Source organism: Leopardus geoffroyi, chromosome A2 (assembly GCF_018350155.1).
Source record: "Leopardus geoffroyi isolate Oge1 chromosome A2, O.geoffroyi_Oge1_pat1.0, whole genome shotgun sequence".
In the NCBI taxonomy this organism is placed as follows: domain Eukaryota; kingdom Metazoa; phylum Chordata; class Mammalia; order Carnivora; family Felidae; genus Leopardus; species Leopardus geoffroyi.
The window spans coordinates 102,212,018-102,236,988 of NC_059331.1; the positions used below are offsets into that span (position 1 = coordinate 102,212,018).

At 39.4% G+C, this 24,971-nt stretch overlaps 2 long non-coding RNA genes across 3 annotated transcripts in view; one reads left to right on the forward strand and one right to left on the reverse strand.

The window, feature by feature from the left end:
- LOC123606477 lies at positions 1-11,651 on the forward strand. 2 transcript variants are annotated; one of them, XR_006716304.1, is made up of 3 exons: positions 1-97; positions 2,197-2,362; positions 11,153-11,651. It is a non-coding gene; the product is annotated as an uncharacterized LOC123606477 (long non-coding RNA). The 2 variants fall into 2 exon arrangements; XR_006716305.1 differs by having other exon boundaries at positions 2-84.
- The window catches only part of LOC123606480, a 26,742-nt gene continuing 4,141 nt past the window's right edge, over positions 2,371-24,971 (reverse strand). The window contains exon 3 of the long non-coding RNA XR_006716310.1: positions 2,371-4,985. This is a non-coding gene — a long non-coding RNA (uncharacterized LOC123606480). The remainder of the gene's footprint in view (positions 4,986-24,971) is intronic.

The window sequence follows — 24,971 nt, forward strand, 5'->3', positions numbered from 1 at the left end:
ATCTCTAGACTAACCTTGAGATTCTTCCAAGTGCTAGATAGAAGTCCATGCCTTCTTTCTCCTTGCTGCTGCCACATGACAAAGGTGAATTGCTTAGGTAAAGCTTGGATGCTTCCTGAATGGGGTGGGGGGGTGCATACACAGGCTCAAATTCTTCTTTTTTTCCTCATATTTCAAGTGACTTTATTGCTGGGTGACAATCTTGGGCTGGTTATGGGAAACATGCATATAGGCATTTGGAGTTGGAAAGCTAGAAGTGGTTCTAGTAACTTCTCTGGGGGATCAGAGGTTGTTCAGATTTGAGTGGAAAGGGAGGATCATGAATTGACTTTACATTAAAGATCTTTTCCTCCAGAGCTCTTTCTCTTACTTATCTCTACAGGCTTAAAAACCTCAAAATTATTTTGAATTCCTTTCTAGTAGTTCGCTGCATGTCTTCAATTAGTCGTTAAATCCCTGTTCATTACAGGTTTATGATTCATAACAAGAAACTACAGTTTCTTTTCTAGTGTCTCTCAGCTGTTCTGTCCATTTTTCTCAGTTTTATCTCCATTGCCTTTCCAACTCTGGCTGTTTCTTATCTGGAAATTAAAAATTTCTTTCCGGGGCGCCTGGGTGGCGCAGTCGGTTAAGCGTCCGACTTCAGCCAGGTCACGATCTCGCGGTCCGGGAGTTCGAGCCCCGCGTCAGGCTCTGGGCTGATGGCTCAGAGCCTGGAGCCTGTTTCCGATTCTGTGTCTCCCTCTCTCTCTGCCCCTCCCCCGTTCATGCTCTATCTCTCTCTGTCCCAAAAATAAATAAACGTTGGAAAAAAAAAATTAAAAAAAAATTTCTTTCCATCCAGGATTGTATATTTAGACCAATACTAAGTCAGTTAAGATTGTTACAATATAAGTGTTTTAAGTACTTAATTTTGCATCTAACCTGAGAATTGGGTGTGTGTGCATGTGTGTGTGTGGATGTGGGTGTGTGATTGTGTGGGTTGGTGCGTTATGGTGGCTTGGGATGGGGAGGGTGGATGTGTAAGGTAAGAGAAGACAGAACCTATGCCTTAGAATTACACTTTTTAAAATTTTTTTTTTTCAACGTTTATTTATTTTTGGGACAGAGAGAGACAGAGCATGAACGGGGGAGGGGCAGAGAGAGAGGGAGACACAGAATCGGAAGCAGGCTCCAGGCTCTGAGCCATCAGCCCAGAGCCTGATGCGGGGCTCGAACCCACGGACCGCGAGATCGTGACCTGGCTGAAGTCGGACGCTTAACCAACTGCGCCACCCAGGCGCCCCTGAATTACACTTTTTAAGTATGACGTTAATTAAACTCTATTATCATAGTCTGGCTTCATTCCCAGCTACAAAATCTTCCAAAGGTTACATCAAAATCAAATGCCTGATCAAGCAATTCAACACCTTTATCAGTCCTAATTTGCCTTGCTCACCTGCCAACATTGATTTCCGCTTGTCCTCTCTTGTTCATACCCCCTACATCAACGCTCCCACCCACCCCTGGATGCATTCACACAAGAATGACCACTGTCACCAGGTGCCAAGGCCAGACTTGCCCTGAAGGTGTTCCTCAGCTCCCAGTTGGGAGGGTCCAGTAACTCCTGGCACTCCTGTTTTCACTACTACCACTTCTACCACAACACTGTCTTGTAAGAGTTCTTATTAAATGCTTCCTAAAGCAATCTGAAATGAAAATTGTCTCAATTAGGAAAATAAAGACTATTGGACTGAAAACCCAGAGCCAGTTTAAGCAATTTGCATTTTCGCACAAGAGACGTACACAGGCAGTCAGACCTTTGACGGCAAGGACTCTGCCTTCTTCATGTGTGTGTCCCTTAGCACATCTGCCAGCATGCCTCAGATGTACAATCTTAGGTGTTCTGTGAAAATCTGTTGAATTCATGGATGATTTGTATACAAATGGACCCTTTGAAGGTGGAGTGGCCAGTTATTTCCCTTGGCTTCGTTTTGTTAAAGCCTCTCCATTAATTCTTAGCCATTTTTAATACCTAACTTTGACATTCAATACTAATATTTTATAATATTGATACTGTGTAATATTCTTTAATACAGTTTTTCCCACTCTTATTTTGTCCTACACATCACGTAAGCACTTGTACTATAAACTGTAAATATTTGTGTCCCCCCAAATTCATGAGTTGAAGCCTAATTCTTAATGTGATATTTCGAGGTGAAGCCTTTGAGAGCTGATTCAGAGTCCTTATAAAAAACATCCCAGAGAACTCCCTCTCTGTGTGAAGACACAGAAGACAGCTGTCTACAAACCAGAAGGCGGGCTCTCACCAGACACTGAACCTGCCAGGACCTTGACGTTGGACTCCTCCACCTCCAGAACTGTGAGAAATAGATTTCTGTTGTTTATAAGCCTCCCAGTCTATGGTATTCTGTTGTAGCAGCCCAAACAGACTAAGACAAACTTGGGAAATGTGCATATTCTCCAGGACCTTTCCAAATCTATGGCATCAGAAAATTCTGTGGAAGGTCCTAAGAATTTTGATGTTTAAACTCAACTTAGTGACTCTTATGGCCAGAGAAATTTGGAAACTGCCTTATTGAGAAATTCAATAGTCTTAGTTGAGGTTAAGTCTTAGCTGAGGTCTTTGATCTTTGATCTTTATGTCTTTATTGTCTTTGATCTTTATGCCAAATACAATTCCATGAGCATTAACTTGACATTAAAATGCCTAAACTCCTATCTTGTTAATTACCATCTGAGTGGTTTGGGGCTAGTACAGTGTTTTCCCAAATTCGTCTGCAAATTAGATTCACAGGGGCTCTTTTAAAAATGCCAAAATCTGGGTCATACCCAAGACAAATTAAATCTCATTCTCTCAGGCTGTGACACAGGCATTAGTATTTTCTGACTCATATATACTAGTAAATTAGTATTTATTTCCCAACATGCACACAAGTTTGGGAACCACTAGACTAATCAGTTACCCTCTCTAAGCCTCTATAGACAATAACTCTCATTCTAAAATGTTATTAGGAATTAATCTAATTAATGCATGTGAATATATCTTATTAATGATAAAACACTATATATACCCAATTCATTATATTTAAGGCTTCAAAGCATTTTTTTGGCTCCTAAGTATTTTGAATAAAGGTTAACAAGTTTGCAGATAAGAACTTTTATATTTTCTGTATACCATTTTTTTATGCTTGTGACTGTGATTGCCAGTTCAATAGTTTAGTTTGGTAGATTCACCTTGCAAAGGAAACCACCATTCAAAAAGCTGTCCTTAGAATTTAGGTACATTCCCATCAGGTGGCAGTAGTCTATCTGGGGTCCTGGTTTAAAGCAGTGGTTCTCAGCTCTCACTGCAAATCAAAATCTTTCTTGGGTTGGGTTTATCCCCAAAGATTTTGATTCAGTAGGTCTGAGTGGGACTGTAGCTTCTGTAGGTTTATCAAGATCAACACATCATTCTAATGACTTGTTGCTAACCATGGTGAGTTTGTTATTTCTGTTTAGGCCTTCTGTTCTATCTACTAGATTTAGTCATAAATGTTCTACTTTTTTCAATGTTAGAAATATCTCTTCATCATGTAGAGCAGAAAACAATTTTAGAATAGCTTAAAAAACATTTGAATCCATATGGATATGATTTCTTATTACTACTACCATTCAGTCTTTATTATATAATCTTACAATTTTTATTTAAAATGTGTCCTGGCCTTGATATATAAGCAAACCTTCTCAATGTCTGTGATCACTAGTTGCCTTTTTAAAAAGTCAGAAAATGTATGGTTCCCCTGCTGGTCTGGAATCTGTCACTCTAGGGCAGTGGTTCTTAAATATCAGTGGGCATGTGAAACACTGAGGATCTCGTTAACAGTGTACACCCCGTCCAGACCTAGTGAATCAACCTTTCGGTTGAGTTCCAGGATTCTGAATTTTAAGTTATGTCCCTTTGTTATTGTGATGCACACTAAATTTTGAGAACTGTTGGCTCTATGGAATCAGAGGCTGGGGGGTGGGCTGGGTAGCTTTGGTATGGTAGAGAATACTAAGGGACGCCTCATAGGATCCAGATGCAAAACTCTGTAAGGCATTTTTGTGTTCTCTTCTTGCCTTCCTGTGCCTCATCTTAGTACAAGTAGTGGTAAGTGACTATGTTGTTATTCAGTGACCCTAAGGAGAGTCACCAGGCATTGGTTGGTAGTGGTCCACAACCTCTGGAGTTCCCCAGGTGAAACTGGAAACTGATCCTCATGTACAGAGGGCAAGGAGAGACTGAGGAGAGTAGCAGACTACTCCAGATTGGTAGGTGACAGTTTTAATAAGCAAGGGAACTTATACATGAGGCTTGTCTTGGGTGACAGCATGACAAGTAAACCTTCACACCCGCCTACCAGAATCTTGAGTGTATATAGAGGCCTTCACTGGATTCAGTCATATATACCACCGAGATAGGCTCAACACATTGCTCTCTCAAGGCCATATCCTTGAAGTGGCTCCCACTATGGGAACAGTGGGCAAAACTTACATTCCAAAGATGGGAGGGGGTAAAGAGGCTGAGATTTCCTGGGTCCAGCTCCCAGGTCAACTGGTGGTCATGTCCTCTTGATTACTTCCTCTGATAGTTAATAAATTTGAAGTGGTAAGTCCTATCAATTTTTGTTGTCAATCCAAGCATGGAGCCTGCATCGAGGAAGATGCAGCAAATACTTATGGGTTTTGTATTGAGAAAATACTCCTTTTCCTTCTTTCTCTGTTTTCTCTTTCTTTTTTTTAAGGTGGGGGTGAATAGCCCCTATTGGAAAGATAATGGGGTAGAGAGGAGGAGTGACACAGAAGAAAGTCCAATTTTCCCCTTAGAGTGGCTGTAAGATGTTCTAGATGTTCTCCATTTTCCCTTCCTTCCTCAACTTGACTTTTTCCCATCTATAATCTTTCTTCCCTGGTTTGTTGGATTGTGGTCTGCTCTTGAAGAAACACCATCTAGAACAGACCTAGGCACCAAAAACAAAAACAAACCAAAAAACCACTATATCTGAAACCACCCAACTCATCTTTAAATTGCACTAATAGCATATTTGATGATTCACTTGGGTTATTTTTACTGTTATGTATAATTGTATTTGACCCATATTTTGTTTCATGACTATGCTTTTATTTTTGTTTGCTTTCCTTTACTAGCATTTTGTACATCCTAAGACTTCATTTGCCTTTGATTTCAGATAAACTGTATGTTTTCTGCAAAGCAAGCAGTAAATGATTTTCTACTAAGATATGTTGGATTGGTATGAGCACATGATAAGGACGGATCATTGGATTTTCATATTTGATATTTTATGTCTAAAAGAAACTTGTGAATTGTTAATCAATTTTTATGTTAAATCAGTATTTAATAAGCATTAGCCTCAGCAGAACTTGAAGCCAATAGAGTCTTAAGGTGACTTTTAAAAAAAGTTAGATTATAATAAAAGCAGGCAAATTGATTAGTCTTTTTCAAAACCTTTGCAGCTCTCTGTCCACTTCCCATCTACTTCCTGCTCCCATAAACAAGTTGTGCTCTTTATTGTGTTTTGAAAATCACTAACCACAATGGCTAGATCAGTGCTGCTTAAATAAGAGCTATGATCTTAGCTGTGCCATCTCTACCTTTGTTTAAACAGTATTACTTCTTTTTTTTAAAAAAAAATTTTTTTTTTCAATGTTTATTTATTTTTGGGACAGAGAGAGACAGAGCATGAACGGGGGAGGGGCAGAGAGAGAGGGAGACACAGAATCGGAAACAGGCTCCAGGCTCTGAGCCATCAGCCCAGAGCCCGACGCGGGGCTCGAACTCACAGACCGCGAGATCGTGACCTGGCTGAAGTTGGACGCTTAACCGACTGCGCCACCCAGGCGCCCCTAAACAGTATTACTTCTCACATAAGTTATGGCAGTTGCCCCCTTCTTCTGGAAGGAAACTACCCCTCTAATCCATTCACTAGCCTCAGCCTAAGGTCCTCTTTCTAAGGTACAAATTTAATTATTTCTCTCTTTTGCTTAGATTTTTCTGTCGGCCCCTTGTGCAGTGGTTACCGGAACCTGTCGTTCTGTCCATTCAGAACTACTCCTTTATTCATCGAAATTAAGTGGGATTCTTAAATTTAATATTAGAGGACACAATTTTGTGCCAGTTCTTCCTGGGGAGTGGAAGCTAAGAGAGAAGCTCAAGAGCTGTCAATGGTCATGTTTTCACCATGTGCAGGAATCCAGTCAATAGCAAGAAAGAATGAAGCCCAGGGGGGAGAAGAAGAGATTCCCCCAGCGGGGAATGAAGCCATGGGGAGAAGAAGAGATGAGAGATAGGGAGCAATCTGCTGGTGGTATTCAAAGCCCTGATTCAAATTGTCCCCAATCCTTGTCGTTCCAGAAGCTGATTGTCATTAATCCTGTCCTTCCAGAAGCTGGTTGTTCCAACCCTCCTTATATCACATGAAACACCCCTGTACCTTCCTATAAAGTCCCCACTTTTACCTAAGCCAGTTAGAAATAAGTTTTTGTCACTTGCAAACAAAGGATCTAGATGAGAATAGCCTATAAGGTCTTTCATGATATGGTCCCAAGCTTCTCAATTCCATCTTCACAAAACCCTCAGGAAGATACTCAGCTGCAAATAACAGAACACAGACAAACAGATTTAAATAATAAAGGCATTCCTTTCTCTCTCATACCTGGAAGTGTAGACAAAGACAGAGATAGTTCCAGAGATGGTTTATCAGTTTGACCAAATGATAATGCTTTAGTCAGCTCTGCAGTTCTTGGGGTCTTTTCCTTGATCAAGGAAGAAAGCAGCTCCAGACAGTCTTTAAGACCTATGTGAGCATTCCAGACAAGGAAGAAGGTGGCAATCGCCTTCTCCTTGGGAGGGTCTGTTTTGAGCCTGGAAGGGAAGTTCAGCTGACTTCTCCTTGGATCTCCTTGGCCAAAACTGGGCCACATGCCCAACCCCAGACTCATGATTGTGAAGTGAAAATTACTTTGACCCATTCCCTAACTGTCCTTACTTCAATGGATCTGTGTCAATTATATGAGATTCAGTTAACAGAGAAAGGAAAATGGAACGGTAGCATAGTCAAGGAAACATGTCTACCACACATATTTCCATTATCCTCCCCTGTCCTTCCCCTGCCACCATTGCTACCATTATCCCAATTTTAAGAGCCAGCCTTATCAAACTGCCTTCAACCAAACATACTGTGCTCTCTGTGGTTTCTTTGGCCTCTGTGGGCCTTTGCTCATAACCTTTGCTCTGCCCACAACATATTCTCCATCCTTCATTTAATAGTTTCTTGGTTTTTGTGGGTCCTTCTCCCTTCAGGCCTCAGCTTAGATATCACTTCCTGTGGAAAGTCTTCGTTGACCCCCAGTTCCATAGCACCCTCCTGTTAGTCCTGTCATAGGATCTGTGGGATCATATGGTAATTTTGTATTTATATATTTTCTACTAGACCATAAACTCTTTGATGGCTTATTGACTGGGTCTTATTTCTCTATGGTCTCACACAGAGCCTGCACATAGCAGATGATCACTAAATACTTGTAGAAGTAAAAGAACTGAAGCATTTTTTGAGGGCACTCAAAATCAACTTATGTTAAAATTGCTTTAAAAGGCTCATTAGAACATAGGTGTTAATTTGTTTCTGATTTTTGTTAAACGGAATAAACAAAAGAGAGATTTGTTTAAAAAAATTCCTGATAGACCTTTGCATTTAAAAAGTCATGGCTGTAATGACTTTGAAAGAGCATGGCGAAGGATGATTTTCCACTTAGGGCAATATTCATTCTGTTTGTCTCACATAAGAGCTAAAGATTCAAAAGCTCTTAATCAAAAGCTGCTTGGGATGCTCTCTTTGCCCCCCCATCACGTGTGTGTGTGTGTGTGTGTGTGTGTGTGTGTGTGTGTCTCAAAATAAATAAACTTAAAAAATAATTTAAAAAAGAAATGTCTTCACCTCTAGGTCCTAAGTTGGGACCTAGGTCCTAGGTCCCATTAAGAGCTTTTGATCGGTCTTTATGTGATTTTTCTTTTTTTAATTTATTTTTTTAATGTTTTTATTTTTGAGACAGACAGAGAGAGAGAGAGAGAGAGAGAGAGAGAGTGAGTGAGCATGAGTGGGGGAGGGGCAGAGAGAGAGGGAGACATAGACTCTAAAGCAGGTTCCAGGCTCTGAGCTGTCAGCACAGAGCCCAACTCGGGTCTTGAGCCCACAAACTGCGAGATCATGACCCGAGCTGAAGTTGGACACTTAACCAACTAAGCCACCCAGGCACCCCTTACTTGGTTTTTCAAATGGGCAGATTTCTGCATATGGATTCCATAACATAGAAACTAAATGTAGCTATGTGATAAACTTACTTCCTTACTTGAATTTTATAAGATGTTATTTTACTCGGCCACTTCTTGCTCCTATTTTATTATGAAAAAGCAATATGACATGAGAAGGCGTTTTCTATCCTTTTTGTCAGTAGATGAAGTTTAAGTAAGGAAGGAAAGAATTAAATGAAGAGAAAAATAATCACCACATTTGATTAATATAATAGAGCAGCACTTTGAAATCTTAGCATTTTTAAGTTAAACATTGAGTTTATAATTTGTATGAGGTAGTGAAACATTCATTTACAATTTTTAAAGAGAATTTTCCAGGCACAGTGAGTTGGGGCCTCTTTGAATTTTAGACATAGTATTGCCCTTTTGGGTGTCACCTTTTCCTGGGTGGCCACCCAAAAGCTGCCAGTTTGGAGAGGGACCCAAAGGGCAAGGGGGCTTTCCAATTAGCTCAGTCTGCAGTCAGTGCTGCTGGAAGAGTCTGTGGCCCTTCCTAAAGCTGCGTGGAGTCCATGACAAGCCCCAAAGGCCACCACAAAGGAGACCCTTTGTGTTTGGGAAAATGCAAAGGCCTCTTTAGCAGATGACCCTTCATTTTGAGAAATGACTCCTGGCTTGTGGCTAGACTCATGTAGAGACTGAATCATTCCACCATCTGGCATAACACAGCCATGGTACCTTGATGCCTGATACGACATGGTGCTGTCTCAGACACTTAGCCATAAAGCCAGCCATTCCCAGGAGTACTCCACATCAAGTGGATTGAGAAAGAAGAGAAACTTGTGAGGCTGAGCCTATGAGAAGCCTGAAGACACAGGTAAATTATATGAACAGGCAGTTGTACTCTTACGTTACTTTCTTCCTTAAGCCCATGGGGAGTTTCCTATGCCTAGTGGATCAGGGATAGAGTAACTTGAGCCTGCTGTACAGATGGTTTTGCATGATATGCTGGCACCAGACAGATGAGAGGAAGTGCTGCTGTTCTTCAGGGTGGCCAAGCACTACAATTGAGAAGCAAATGCTTACAAGAGTTAAATTTTTGAGCAGAAATTTTATTGTCCACTGTGCCTAGAAGGAAACATTTTAGTGTCTACTTTACCTGAGGTCAGGATCTGTAGTAATTCTTGAGCTAATTATTTAGCTGAAAGGTAACTTCCAAAATCTGCAATAGACAAAGCAACTGGAATCTAGCATTGAGACTGAGGCTAAAGACCCCCTGTTGTGCCAGACATTTACCCTTTCATTGCTGGATTATGGGGCGGTCAGAGATGTCTCTGAGGGAAGGGCCAGAGTGACTTGGGCAATGATATACTGAGGCAGGAACCTTCAGATGGTTGCAATATTTTAGAGCTGGTTAAGGCTGAATGAATACATACTAGGTCATTTTTAGTCCTGATCTGAGTATATGGTCAAGAACTTGGAAGAGTCAAGATGGGAGAACTGCTGGCAATGAGGCTTTAGGGAAGGGTGGATGGGCCATTCAGAATGGGCCCAGAGTGAGAATATCTGTGTCTATGTGATGCTCACTAAAAGGCCATCATCGCAGAAGAGATTCTTAGTACCAGGAGAAAAAAATGATTCATTTTGTGGGAGTTAGTCATCTTCCTCCTCAAGCCAATCTATTGGTTCATGGGCAAACTCAATATTTAACTTCATAACAAGACTGATCATATACTGTTAGTAACAATGACTAGCAATAAACTTCTAGGGGACCTGGTCTACTGCCCTGTGGCAGATAAATTCTTTTCAGTTAAAAAGGCCGCTTCATCATGGAAGAACAACAACTTATCATCACTGCAACAGTCTTTCTGGATTTGGATTTGCTTTCCCTGTTTATATGCCTTTATAAGCATCACGGGATTCCATACATAGCTTTTAATTGATGAACTCATGCACTGCCAACAAGGCAATAAGCTACTAACTGCCTGGCCTTACTGTATAAATATCCTATCATCCTGATGAAGCTAGGCCTCACTGGAAGGACCTATTGGGAATTTAACCATAACAGCATCTAAATAGTAGTACCTTGTGATATTGGTATGCTGTTGTAGGATATAGAACATGAGTAGAACTAGTGACCAATACATCTGATATTGTTTTCACAGCTGGAATGCAACCTAGGACCTAGGGGTGAAGACATTTCTTTTTTAAATTATTTTTTAAGTTTATTTATTTTGAGACACACACACACACACACACACACACACACACACACACACACACGTGAGGGAGGGGCAAAGAGAGCATCCCAAGCAGGCTCTGCACTGTCAGCACAGAGCCTGACACGGGGTTCGATCCCACAAACTGTGAGATTATGACCTGAGCTGAAATCAAGAGTCAGACACTTAAATGACTGAGCCACCCAGGGCCCCGGGGTGAAGACTTTTCCAACAATTATACCTACTCTTTCACTTTCAGAAGTTTTGTTTTCTTTAACTCTTTTAGTCTAAGTATTTCAGTACTTAATGGAAGAATGTTTCATCCAAGGGTTAAAAAAAATGTAGGTTTTCTTGAATTAGGAGCTGAGACTACCACCTGGGCATGTTGGATTCCTTGTGCAATTGGGGCAAAGATCCTTGGCAAGCTGTGGTGCTGGCTGAAAGCCAGGAGAACTTGGAACGAGCAGAGGAGGAATCTGTCTCATATGTCAGCAGCAGTCTTGTGAATGCCTGCAGAGTGGAAGACTGCAGCTTGCACCAGTATTTCCTTGCTAAGTATGCTATTTATTCTCATGTTTCCTTCTAAAATGAGAATTATAATAATTATTTTTTTCTTTTATTTCCTCTTTCTTTCTTCCAGGGGTATATCATGCTATCCAGGAAATGGTTCAGTTTATCATGTAGTTCATGTAGAATGAAATGGGATTCTGACAGAATTGAAGAGGAATGGACATAACCCAGAGGTCCTGGACTTGAAGGCCAACACCTCCCTTCTGTGCACAGTGGCTGGAATTAGCTTTGGTTGTTCCCCATTGCAGTTGTGTGGGATTTAGTTGGATCATGTGTTATGAGTGGTTTTCTGGGATATAGAGAAAAAAGGGTGTGTGTGTGTGTGTGTGTGTGTGTGTATGTGTGTATGTGTGTGTGTTGAGCAGCCAGAAGGTGAATTATAGTACATCTCTTTGGGGTAGCTAGATGGTCCACTATGAGTTTCTCCTCTCTCACAGAGATTATTCTTTTGCACACAGACATAGGCCGTAGGAGATTAGATCTGTGCTGATCCTGTCTACCTGGCCACCAGTACCTGTCTGGAGTTGTCCCCTATGTTCTACATCCCAATTATTAAAATTTGAAATGGTGAGACAGAGAGATGGGATGCCATGATCCAAAGCACGTTAGTGGCAAATTCTGGAGAGAGATCTGTAAACTCCTTGAGGCCCTGGAACCTCCCCACTTCTTGTCCTTTTAAGACTTTGCCCTTTATGCTTTCCTTGGATTTCATGAAATGTTTTAGAATGCTTCCCATAATCTTCCCTTTTTGACTAAGTTAGAGTTGTTTTATGTTTGTTATAATCAGAGGACATTAGTTAACAAATACAGAAAGCAAGGGCAATCTATGTGTACAGTGATCCTACATGGAGTTGCTCAATTTTAACTAAAAATCATCTAAGTATTTGTGAAAAAGAAAACTAAAGGAAGAAAAGAAGACTTCTGAGCTAATCTCTTCCTTCATGGGTTTACACTACTCTCTCTCTTTCCTTATGTCTCTGGGAAAAAACTCAGTGTTAATTACTGGAAAATTATATATATTTTTTTAATTTTTTTTTCAACGTTTATTTATTTTTTTTGGGACAGAGAGAGACAGAGCATGAACGGGGGAGGGGCAGAGAGAGAGGGAGACACAGAATTGGAAACAGGCTCCAGGCTCTGAGCCATCAGCCCAGAGCCCGACGCGGGGCTTGAACTCACGGACCGCGAGATCGTGACCTGGCTGAAGTTGGACGCTTAACCGACTGCGCCACCCAGGCGCCCCTATTTATTTTTTTAAAACTAAATTTTGTATCTACAGAGGACATGGCATGGGGAAGGATGAAAACCAGCCATCTGGAATGACCAGTTCTTTACAGGAATCCTAGTGTAGTTAGTCTAGAGAGAGAATGAAGTCAAATGGAGAGGAAGTAAAGATACAGTAGTTCCCCCTTATCTGTGGTTTCCCTTAAGTGGTTTCAGTACCCAAGGTCAACCATGTGGCCCTGGAGGGCGATAATCCTCCTTCAGACATGTAGTCAGGAGGGCATTAGTACACCAACACTGTGTCATGATGCCTTCATCATTCACCTCACTTCATGTCCTCACACAGGCATTTTATCATCCAATGTGATCACAAGAAGGGTGAGTACAGTACCATAAGATATTTTGAGACAGACACCACATTCACATAACTTTTATTGCAGTATATTATTAACATGGCTCTATTTTATCATTAGTTATTGTCGTTAATCTCTTACTCTACCTAATTTATAAAAATTTTTTAACTATTTACTTTTGAGAGAGAGACAGAGCACAAGTGGGGGAGGGGCAGAGAGAGAGGGAGGCACAGAATCTGAAGCAGCCTCCAGGCTCTGAGCTGTTAGCACAGAGCCCGACATGGAGGCTCGAACTCATGAAAGGTGAGATCATGACCTGAGCCAAAGTCAGATGCCACCCAGGTGCCCCATTTACTCTACCTAATTTATAAATTAAACTTTATCATAGGTATGTGTGTATAGGAGAAAACGTAGTAGAGTCAGGGTTTGGTACTGTCCTCAGTGGCATTGGGGATCTTGGAATATATCCCCTGTGGATAAGGAAGGCTACTGTACATCGGCTTGGAGTAATGGCCAAACAAATGTAAATACAGCAGCTAGATGAAATCCTGCAGTGCTAACTTCCTCTTATTTGTACCATTTTACTAATCTCTCTGCCCCTGGGACAAAGATAGATGTTGTAGTCACTGCAGGCCATAAAGAAACTTGCCAAATAAACACAATTATATATTGATGGGTGGCGATAGGTATATTGTTCAATAATGTCACCTCTTCCTGTTTATTTTCATACACTGGTCTTTTCAGCTTTCTCCTCATTGAAATCAAATACTCTCTGTTATATATTAATGCAGCATTTCTCAAACTTTAGCAACCCTGACAATTACCTAAGGGATGTTAGTTAAAATGAAGATCCTGGGTCTGCCTGTCAGGGGTTTGAAGTTATTAGGTTCAAGGTAGGATCCAGAAAGCTCTACTTTTAATAAGAATCAGTTTAAAAAAAATTTTTTTATGTTTATTTTTGAGAGAGAGAGAGAGAGAGAGAGACAGAGCACAAGTGGGGGAGGGGCGGAGAGAGGGGGACACAAGGAATCCGAAGCAGGCTCCAGGCTCTGTGCTGACAACTCAGCAAGACCCAAACTCACAAACCATGAGATCATGACCTGAGCCGATGTCGGATGCTTAACTGAGCTACCCAGGTGCCCCAAGAACCAGGATTTTTAAATGCATTTGGTCATTGGTTGACCATAAAAATTATTTGTCAAACTAAGACACTTCTGAGTGAAGTGAGTTGCTACTAATAATTACTCTGGAAGGATAGGTGCAAACCAGCACTATCCCAGGCAGTCCTTGACATGGCCAGTCATTGATCACATTTGAGAAACACTGGTAAATGAAATTAAATTTCTGTCATAGCGATCCAAACATCACAATAAAACTGATTGTAGTATGAATGTCTTTGATATACACACATTATATACATGTATGTATATGTATATATGTATACATATAATATGTATGTTATATGTAGCATATATGTTATATGTAGTATACTATATATGTCTTGTTTTTAGGCCTCAGGAAAAAAATAGATGGAAGTCCATTTATTTTTCAGATGGGGGATCGCCTGACTGCTGTACCCCAGAAATTTCATATAACCTTTGGTAGGCTTGTTTGCCCAACGATTTTGAGATAGTTCAAGCACTTTTAAATTACAGAATTCTTTTTGTTTTCTCCTCCCCTTACTCTTCCATCTGTCCATCCTTTCCCTCTTTATCTTCCCTCCCTCACCCATTTACTTACTAGATATTCATTGAGCAATCCAGAAGAATGAGAAAGTCAGAGGCTGGAAGAACACAGCCATGGGCCTTCATTCCTCTTACTATAAAAAAAAAAAAAATCCATATCCTCTAACAGAGCCCAGCTCCTGGAACTGGTATGATTTGTTACTGTTCTAGATCCATGTTTAGCCCAACATCATTAAAAATAAACCGAACAAATAAGAAACCATGTGTTTTATTTTAATGCTAGTTTACCAATTCAACGAGAAACACTTTAACCTTGAAAATTTAAAGGACTAGTTACTTCAAAGTATTTTAAGTGATGTTACATTGTAAATAGAAAATTATGTCTCTTTCTTCTGGCATGATTGTCATTGTATTTAGAGTCACTATTGTAGGCAAAGATAAGGTTTCACTTTGTTCTTTTCCAGTTAATTTTGGGTTTCTATTGTAGGGAACATGTCAAGAAGTGTGTCAGAAGAGTAGGTACATGCTGAAGAGGAGGAAGGCATTAACTATCTCATATGAGTAATAAGAAATTTGACAATAAATTTCATATAATAAAAAAAAAAAAAAAAAAAAAGAAATGGTATTTGCTGCAGAAGTAAACCAGCAAATTACACTCATGATGACATGGACAAGTTAATGTTCCTTTTAAAATCCCTGACCTTTTGAATTGTTCGCCTCATAGAAAATGATACCCCTCCCCAAATTTTAAAGTTAGAAGTTCTAGGGAGCTTGGAAGAGCTTTACAACATTTACTTCTCTCTTTTATCAGAAAGAAAAGGGATTTACATAGGCAGATAATATCATCATTCTTTGATCTTTGTTGATGCTGAATCATCTGATAGATGTTTTTAGAGTCTTGGAGCAACATGAAGCACATTGATGGAGAGATACATACTTTTTAAACAAGTCATTTTTTTCTCTGACCTTTCATCTTTCATATACTAACTACTATAAACACAATTTAAAAATTTAAGTTGAAATTCTTTACTTAGATTTAGCTCTCCTTAAGGAATTCAACAAGAGGCAAATGTCAACTCTAAAAAAAACTTTTCTTAAGTGTAGGCTGTGTTATGGTATGCATACTTTCTATAAAATAAATGCCACTTTCAGCTTCTGTTAACCCACATTATGCCAGGAAATTTCCTAATGGTTCTTGTAGACATTCTCTCTCTCTCTCTAAACCTATTACTGTGAAACTAGTTCCTTCCTGACTTATGTTTCTCTGCTATTGCATTACTAATATTTATTGTGTTAGAGTAATTTCTCTTTATAAATTAATTTTCCTTCTCTTCTTAATTTTTTTCCATGCTGTTAATTTTTTTTCAATTTATACTAGCATTTTTATTATGAATTCCTTTCCTTTAAAGAGGCATTCATACTTAAATTAGGTTTATTCTGTTTGTAAAACTTAATTAAAATTTCCTGCTTTCTCAAGATATTAAACCTGTAATTGTTCTTGGATTTTGATATTTCTATTCAAACCAATAATGGAGAATGAAAATATTCACACATTAGTCTAAATGATTTTCCTCCACATTTCTATCTTTCCAGCAGCTACTTGAACATTATTTATTTTACCATCTTTGGGATCTCTGAATAAAAAAACATGTTCTTCTATCTCCTGTATGTAAAGAAAGTTATTCTATAATTCTTCATATATGTACTTATATGTCCCACATTTGTGTTGTCTTCTCAATGTCCATTCATTCAGCCAGACATTTGTTTGTTTATTATTCTTATTTTTTTTATTTTTGAGAGAGAGAGAGCACGAGCAGGGGAGAGGGGCAGAGGAAGAGAGAGAGAGAACCCCAAATAGGCTCTGTACTGATGAGTGTGGAGCCTGTCTTGGGGCTTGATTCCATGACTCTGGGATCATGACCTGAGCCAAAATCAAGAATCAGACACTTAACGGACAGAGCCACCCAGGCTCCCCGGGACACTTATTTAATATCTACCATGGGCCAGACATTGTGTTAGGTTATATGTATTTGAATTGTTTCTTTGCAATTGCAATGTTTTTTGTTTGTTTGTTTGTTTGTTTGGTTGGTTGGTTGGTTTTTTTTTGGGGGGGGGATTTTATAGTTCTAATGCTGCATACAAAAAGTATGGTTAAAACAAATTCTCTTACTTTAATTTAAACCTAATATTCTTGTTTGGTTGATTGAAAGATAGTGCATTTATAGATCTAAAAGATATGACTACTAAATAATTACAGTAGTAGTTCTGATCATTCTAAAACTTCCCAATGAAATCATCTGTGTATAGTCTCTGTGCATGTGTAAAATTTTATTGACAGCTGCAAAAAAATTACAGAAAACTTGATGACTTTTATTGGCAATAATTTTATTTACAATGGCAAATTGAATACAGGTGAATATAAGCTGTAACTTAATATCATTAATTATGTACCAACTTGGTCAAATGATTAATTTCAGTTAACATAAAAGAAGCTAGATACGTGAAAAATTCCTGGCAGTCACGTTAAAATTATTCTATTAGTTAAAAATTCACCTTTTGCAAACAAAGTTTTGTTTCTGAATCTTTATAGATTACTCTATGAGAAAAGAATCAGGAGAAATAGGAAATACGTTTAAAATGGACATTTTGCTCAGATGATTTAATTAATTGGAAGTCATTTCTATTAGCCAGCTCTGTTGAGGCAGGATCATTTGAGCAGAAGATACTGCATAAAGTAACTAAAAGCACTGGCATCTTGGAACAGCTGTGGAGAAATTCGTGACTTCGGCCTCTGCTGCATTCAGTATCCACATTTTGCTGGATTGAACCCAGGGTTGGCCAGCATTTTATTACTTGTGATATTGTGATTTATAATAAGAAATATTTATTTGGTCTTTGTCCCCATTTCTTGCACAGAGTTCCTAAAACGCTTCTAGTTTCCTAAATGAGAACAATAAAGGTGTCTTTTGTTATGTGAATGAGGTGACCTTTCAAAAGTACCTGAGATTGGGCACTGGTTGCCAGAAGAGCCAACTCTGTGATTAGACGGCTGGAACTTTCAGTCCCATCCCCAACCTCCTGGGAGGGGAGAGGGGCTAGGCTTGGATCAATTGCCAAAGGCCAATGATTACATCAATCATATCTATGTAATGAAGCAGCCTCTATATAAATATCCAAAAACAGTAGGGTTGGGAGAACTTCTGGGCTGGTGAACACAGGAAGATTTGGGGCAAGCAGTGCCTCAGGAGAGAGCATGGAGACTCCGTGCCCTTTCCCCTTACCGTGTGCTGTGCATATCTGCCATCTGGCTGTTCCTGAGTTATATCCCTGTCAATAAGCCAGTGATCTAGTAAGCGAAATATTTCTCTGAGTTCTGTGAGCTGCTCCAGAAAGTTAACTGAATCTAAGAAAGGGGTGGTAGGAACCTCTGGTTTGTAGACACTGTGACTGGCATCCAAATTGGAGGGGCAGGGCAATCTTGTAGGACTGAGCCCTTAACCTGTGGGATCTGATGCTACTTCCAGGTAGTATCAGAATTAAGTTGTAGGACACCCAGTTGGTGTCCTCAGCATTTGCTTGGTGGTCAGAATTGGTCTCGGAACCAGATTAGACTCTTATTTTTAAAAGCCTGAGTTATAGGTACTCCTGAGAGGTTAGTTAGTGTATGCAGGTGCAAGATAACTTCTCTCTAGTGACCTAAAGATGCACTGGTCTGATGAGACACGAACTAAATCTCACAGAGAAAAGTTGTCAATTATGGTAGATGCTAGACCTAATAGGTCAAATGAACTTGAGAATCAAAGTCTCCATTTAGCCTACTATAAGTTGGTGTTAGAGAAGTGTCTGCTTGCCTCAGTAGAGGAAGCCTACTGAGGTGGGAGGGGGGACTGGGGTGGGTCCTGGGTAAAAGAATGGAGCTGATTAGGAAGACAATAAGATGTGTGTGTGTGTGTGTGTGTGTGTGTGTGTGTGTGTGTGTGTGAGAGAGAGAGAGAGAGAGAGAGAGAGAGAGAGAAAGGGAGAGAGAATAAGACACAGAGAAAGAATGAGGGAATGGGAGAATGTTTATAGCTTATCATAACTAACTTGGTTTTTGCCCTTCCTGAGGGCTTTTTCTTTAGCTTTTCTCCTTATGAACCTCCCATTTCCCCCTTGTTTTATTTTTAGTGACAGTTCCATGAATTCAGGAGACCCTAACTAGATAGAACGTTGATCATTACCTCTGCCACTACATAAAAGGAAATTTAATCTCTGTCCTTTTTATATGCCAGCTTCAACCAACAGAGAAGGGGATCCCAGCATTTTTTCTCCATGAGGGGAGATACTTGGGATAGAGATTTTTTGGCTTCTAACCCCTTGCTTAGTTTTCTGTCCCAGAAGTTCAAATGGCTACTCTGATTGGTTAGGCTCTCATGTTGATTAAGCCATATTTTTACTGCTGGGCAGTGTCTCCATGTGGAAGGCCAAAGTCACGTTTGGTGTGTGTTGTTTTGCTCTCTCGTCTACTTTCTTAATCCATAGTCCAGCGTGGTAAGAGAGCCAGAGCCTTTTTCCCAGTGTGAGAAGTAGCCCAGCCATGTTCCCACTGCATTTTCTTTCCTCAGAATGGCAGCCTGATATGCTAGCAAGGAACAAGACAGCTTGGCATCAGGCAAGGGGACAAGGTGTCCTTCCTTGTTAAACCCTGGTACTTCCTTTACCCTTGTACTGAAGGGGGTTTTGTGCTGGTCTCTTCTCTCACTGCATTGTAATAACCCCCCTCTGATAAGAGAAGTGAAATGGATAGAAGTTTAGTGTGGAAGGAAATTACTTAGGTCTTCTGGCCTAAGCTGTGTCCTCCAATCTAGTATTCTTTAGAGATATATCCCAGAGTACTGGCTACTTGTCAAGATTTATAAGCTGTACTTTATTTCCTAATCTGCACATATACGTTTACTCTCTGGGTAGGAAATACCAAAGTAATGGGCAGATAAGTGGTACCTGGGCCTCACAGTTGGCTTTCATTTCATTATTTCAAATAGAATTTAAATTTAAATGATACTCATAATTATTTTAGTCTTTTACATGCTGGATGTTTTGTTCTAATAATGTGAAAACCTATCATTAACTTTTACTGGGCCCTTTTTATAAAGTCTGTTTTATTAGTTTAATCTCTATTAGAGGGAAAACAAAACACACACACACACACATGGTCACAATTAATTCCAGAATCTTGGGGATATAGGAATGTCTACACCAAATTCTAGGTCAATTCAATCTCCTTGATTAAGAAAATACTGACTGAATTCCCGCTCTGAGCCAGGCAGAATGCTGGGGATGCAAGGGGACTCACCTGAATCATAAGCAAGGATGGAAATTTATTTACGCTAGATTGAAAGTTTGTAGTGCTGTACGGAATAACCGAAAAACCCTGTTATCAGCTAAATAGGATAAAAGACAACTCTGAGCCTTGTATAAACACTTGATTGTCTGTTTCTGCATGCTTATTTCCTAAAACTCAAAGATGTGGCACAATCCAAAAGAAGCCTCAGGCTCTGCTACTGCATCCCACCTAAGGGTCTCCTAACTCTTCTGCTTGGTTGGATTTCTTGCCAATCACTATTCTGATAGTAATACCCATCTTCTCTCTGTAGTCTGTAACTCTTGTCTAAAATAGGTTTATTTATCTTTGTGGTCACCAGTGTTCCTGGGACTTAAAATATTTTCTTTTTCAAAGGGTACCTCCTTTCTGATATTCAGTTTTCACTTGCATTTCCTACCTTTATTGTTAAAAGCATCTGTAAAGTTTACAGGTTATATCTTTTTGTTTTTAGTAGTTTTTTTTTTTTTTAAGATAGTTTTTCCCTCCTCAGAAGGTAGAGGTTATAAAGTCACTTGTAATTATGGCTAAATCAATTTCTAAACCAATACCTAAAATAGTGTTCTACCTCCCTACGGGCTATTGGCATTGGTTTTCTTTGTTTGATCCATGTGTGGCTTTGGTTTGGTAAGAATTTGAAGTACATGTGCATGTAAAAGTACCTAATATAAGCAACTTATCCTTGAGGAGGATTAAACAAAATGCCCCATGTGAGGTCACCAGTGCTATGTTTAATGGTCTTGCTCGGGAAGAATCATGGCATCCATAGCTCAATATCATGGAGGTTCAGATGATAATTAGGAAAGGCCACTTCTCACCAACTGGAGTTTAAAAATGTTTTCAGGCGTCCCATTCTAAATTAGTCTATTATTGGAGCTTTTTTTTCTAGAAAATAAAATGAGAAAATACTGAACATAAATATGACCTGATGTATATGCCTGTCATTTTCTACTCAAAATATGTTTTGTTATGAAGAGAACTGTATATAAGAATTTTTATATGTCTAGTCCTCAGATACTTGATATTGATCCATTTCTATTGCCATTGTGAATGGATGAACTTTTTAAAACCTTAAAAAAAATTTTTTTTAAGTTTATTTATTTTGAGAGAGAGAGTGTGCATGAGAGTGGGGGAAGTTCAGAGAGGGAGAGAGACAGAACCCCAAGCAAGCTCTGCACTGTCAGTGCAGAGTCTAACTCCGGGCTTGAACTCATGAACTGTAAGATCATGACCTGAGCTGAAATCAAGAGTCGGACACTTAACTGACTGAGCCACCCAGGCACCTCTAGAATTTTTTCTTAATGAGGCTTATTTCTAGTTGGATATATTGGGATTATATCTAATGCTTGCTAAGTGCTCAATAGATTATTTGATGAATGTATGAATGAATGTACAAATGAACTTGAAAGTAGAAAAATAAAACTAATTCTGTGCTTTGTCTCCATGAATAATTTATAGAACTAGACAATTTGTATTAGTCTCAGAGGTTGAATCTAGTAAGGACAGGGATAAGGTTTAAGCACATCCAGAACAATACATGTAGGGTGAGGGTGAGGTCATGAGAAATGTACAGTGCATTATTGAGGACTTATTCTATACCCACACTATGCTACAAACTTCCACAGTTGTTATCCTCTCTAAATCACACAATAGCCTTATAGACGAGGCGTTACTTGCATTATTTTATAAGGGAAGGTATTAGTGGCTCCACAAGTTAGGTAACTACCCAAAACTACATAGCCTACAAGTGGTAGAACCAAGATTTAAACTTTTAAAACCATAGCTAGTGATCTAATGAGGATGGCCATCTTATGAGGATGGGCTTGTCTGGATTTCAATGTTGTTCTTTTGAAACACAATGGAATCCCCACAGCTGTAAGGTGAGTTCAAGCATGAGAAAGAATAAAGAAATATTGCATAAAGATTTCGTTTGGCAGGGAACTATAGGGATTTAGAAATACAAAGTAGCCTAAAAGATATGAATTCCAGACCAATTCATTTCATTTACTCATTTATGATATATTTATTCATTCAGTAAATATTAATTTGGTATTCTTCAAGTACAATGAGCCCATACTACCCACACCTGACTTGTCTTGGGTGCCTCTCTGGTACCATGTTGCATTTTTTTTGGCTTTCCAAAGTGAACCTTCGTTTGCAGGTTTTATCCTTGAATCCATTCACTGACACTTAGATGATAATTTCCTTCTTGATTTGCAGCCAGGGGCATCCCAGTTAGTGAGAGAGGCTGGTGTAAAGGGGTATGAGGAGCCAAAGGAGGTAATATTTCTCCATTTCTGCTGATAAGGCCACCCAAGCAAGTTTTCCTGAGGCTATGGTAATCTGGAAGTCTGTCTCTCACTTATTATCTGCAGAATCTAGAAGCTCTGTGGCCATATTGCTAAGATAAGCTAATGAGAGTATATTACTCAATAACAGATGCTGATCTGTCTAATCTTTCTTTGGTATTGGAAGGTGTCCTAGAACACCAGGTGTTAGAGGTAGGTTTTCTTGTCACTTGTGCAACCACTTGCATGTGCATTAAGTACATGAGGTAACAGGTGAAATACCTAAATCAGTTTAAAAGTCAACCAGTTAACTGTGAGTATAACAGAAATAGAATGAGCTTTGAAAATGCCAAAGTTCTATAACATATTTGTTGCTATTGGGAGTCCTTCATGATGACTTCAATGGATGGTTACGTCACAATTAGTAGATATTCAAATATCACAAAGACTTTCTTATGGGCAGCGGAGTGGCATAAGGCAGTGCTTCTGAAACTGTAATATGCGTATAAATCCCCTGAGGATCTCCTTAAAATACAGGTTCTGATTCAGCAGGTCTAGGGTGAAGCTTGAGATTCTGCATTTATAAAAAAACTCCCAGTGTTGCTGTTGCTGCTGCTGGATCATGGACCACACTTTGTAGCATGGATGTAAACTTGAGAGTATTATCATCCTGCAATTCATGGGAATTTATGAAACATTCTATTTTAAAATATACACATGCATGTGTTGCAGGATTCATGGTATGTAATCAAATTATTTTTGTCTTTCTGCCCCTTTAAAATTCATTCAGTAATCACTGGTTCCCTTGGATGAAAATTTCTCCAGACCCTGTGACTTTTCTTCTCATGCTTAGGTCATAGATCATCCCACTGTCAATTAAGATCACGAACCAGGCTCAATTCAATAATTAGATTTGGGGGCCCAGGATATTAACCAAGCTCTGCCCTTAATTTAACAGGAAAATCTCCTTTGGCCCAGCCTGGGACTGTTTTCCCTGCAGTCTGCCCTGGAAAGACGCTCTCATTAGACTTTCTCTATATAGCCATTTTGGGCCTTTTGGTTTAAAGCAGATTTTTTCCTCATGGAGTACTTTTGTGGCATCTTTCCAGGTGCTGGAGATCTCCTTCTCCTCGTGCCCCTGTTGCTGGCTGGCTGAGCTATTTGGAATTCTGGTAGCCACTTGCTCCTCCTGCTTTGTATCCTGGGAATTTGTCCGCACCTCCAGCTTCTTGCTACTGGGCCAGACTCTAATCAACTGCCTACCTCCAGTCCACACGAAACATGCTAGTGTCCTGTTGCCTGAAGAACTCTGGTAATGAGGTGGATCTGCCTCCAGAGCAGTTATCCAGGTGTCCCTAGTCCTCTAGATCCCTTGAGTAGAAAGCAAATGGCAGGCCTGGGGTCCCCAAAGTACAGGGGTGCACCATTCAGGATGGCCAAGTGGACCTATCTGAATCCTTAATATAGAGTGGGGTGGTGGACTATTAATAAGGCAACAGCTCTTTTTAGAGTGTTCCCTTCACAGATATCCCTTCTCCTTTCTTTTCAATTCTTTCATATTCTCAAAGTAGGCCAGAGGGTTCAGAAGTCATGGAATAGATTCTCAGAAGAAATTTCCTTTGAAATTCTTTATATGGTAGTTTGGCCCTTCACTTTTAAGTGTCACTCTTGTTATTGTAACAGAATGTCAAGGACCTAAGCACTTGAGAAAGTGCTACATACCCTGAGGTGGGGGGGGGGGGGATACATTTCCCCCATTTTGCAGGTGAAGATACTGAAGCACAGAGAGATTAAGTAAAAAATGCTGGTGTGAACATAAGAAGCTTTACTCCTGAGTTGGTAGTCTTAATTCCTCTGGTAGAATACTTTCAAATATTTGAAGGCAATATAATGTTTTATCCAAAGGAGAAGGTTAAAAAGCAAGTGGTAATTCAGACCTGCAGAGTGAAATCTTTGGATAACATTTTTGGCTGTAGGTATTAATTATCATTGTCTTAAAAGACATGTATGTGGATTGCATTTCCTAAAGTGTGTTCCATGAATCCACGATTCCTTCAACCATTCAACATACTGCATCTTACACAGGACAGGGCATTCTGTCCCTTTTGAAGATTTACAGTCTATTACCATTATAAATTCTAGGAAATCCTATAGAAAAGTCTATTTAACCCCAAATTATTTGATATTAGGTTTTTTTAGTTTGCCCTTTTTTTTTTTTTTTTTTTGGTAACACCAAAATTGTTTGGAAGCTCCAGAAAATTGGCTTTTGGGAATTTTGTAATGGATCCGTTGATTAATTAAGAGATGCATGAAGGTGCATCTACTGATTCCATGTTCTTCTTCCTTTGGTTGTAAAGAATATTTAATCTGCAGTTATGTTTTGCAGTAATTTGAAAGATTTCCTCAAGCACATTTTAATTCCTATTTGCAACTAAGCCCCTTTATTAAATAACATTGAAAATAACAGTAAGAGTGTTAACATCCATTTGTGTAAAATGAAATTGGTACAGTGACTGTCAACCTTGTCTGCCTCATAACTACCTGGGAAGCTTTTAAATATCTGATGCTCAGATCACACCCCAGGCCAATTAAAGCAAGAATCTCTGGGAGTAGAACCCAAGTATCCATCCTTCCCACAGTCATATGATTTGACCTTCCCACAGTCATATGATAAATAATCTAGATACTTAGATGTACTCCAACTAGCTCTCTGAAAGGAAGAGTAAATAATCTACTACCAACAGATATAGTCTGGTCAAAATAAAATGGTTAAAACATGTAAGATTTTCTCTTTTTTAAAAAACTAAATGCATGCTATTTAACACTTCCACATTATGGCAATTACAAAGATATTCTTTTTTGATGTTTTGTAATTTATGATCTTTGATGTTAGCCCCCTCTTCATTTGGCTCTCATTTGTCAATTTTATATTTCCAAACTGCACTCTACTGAAAATAATGAAATTAGATCAATATAGTTA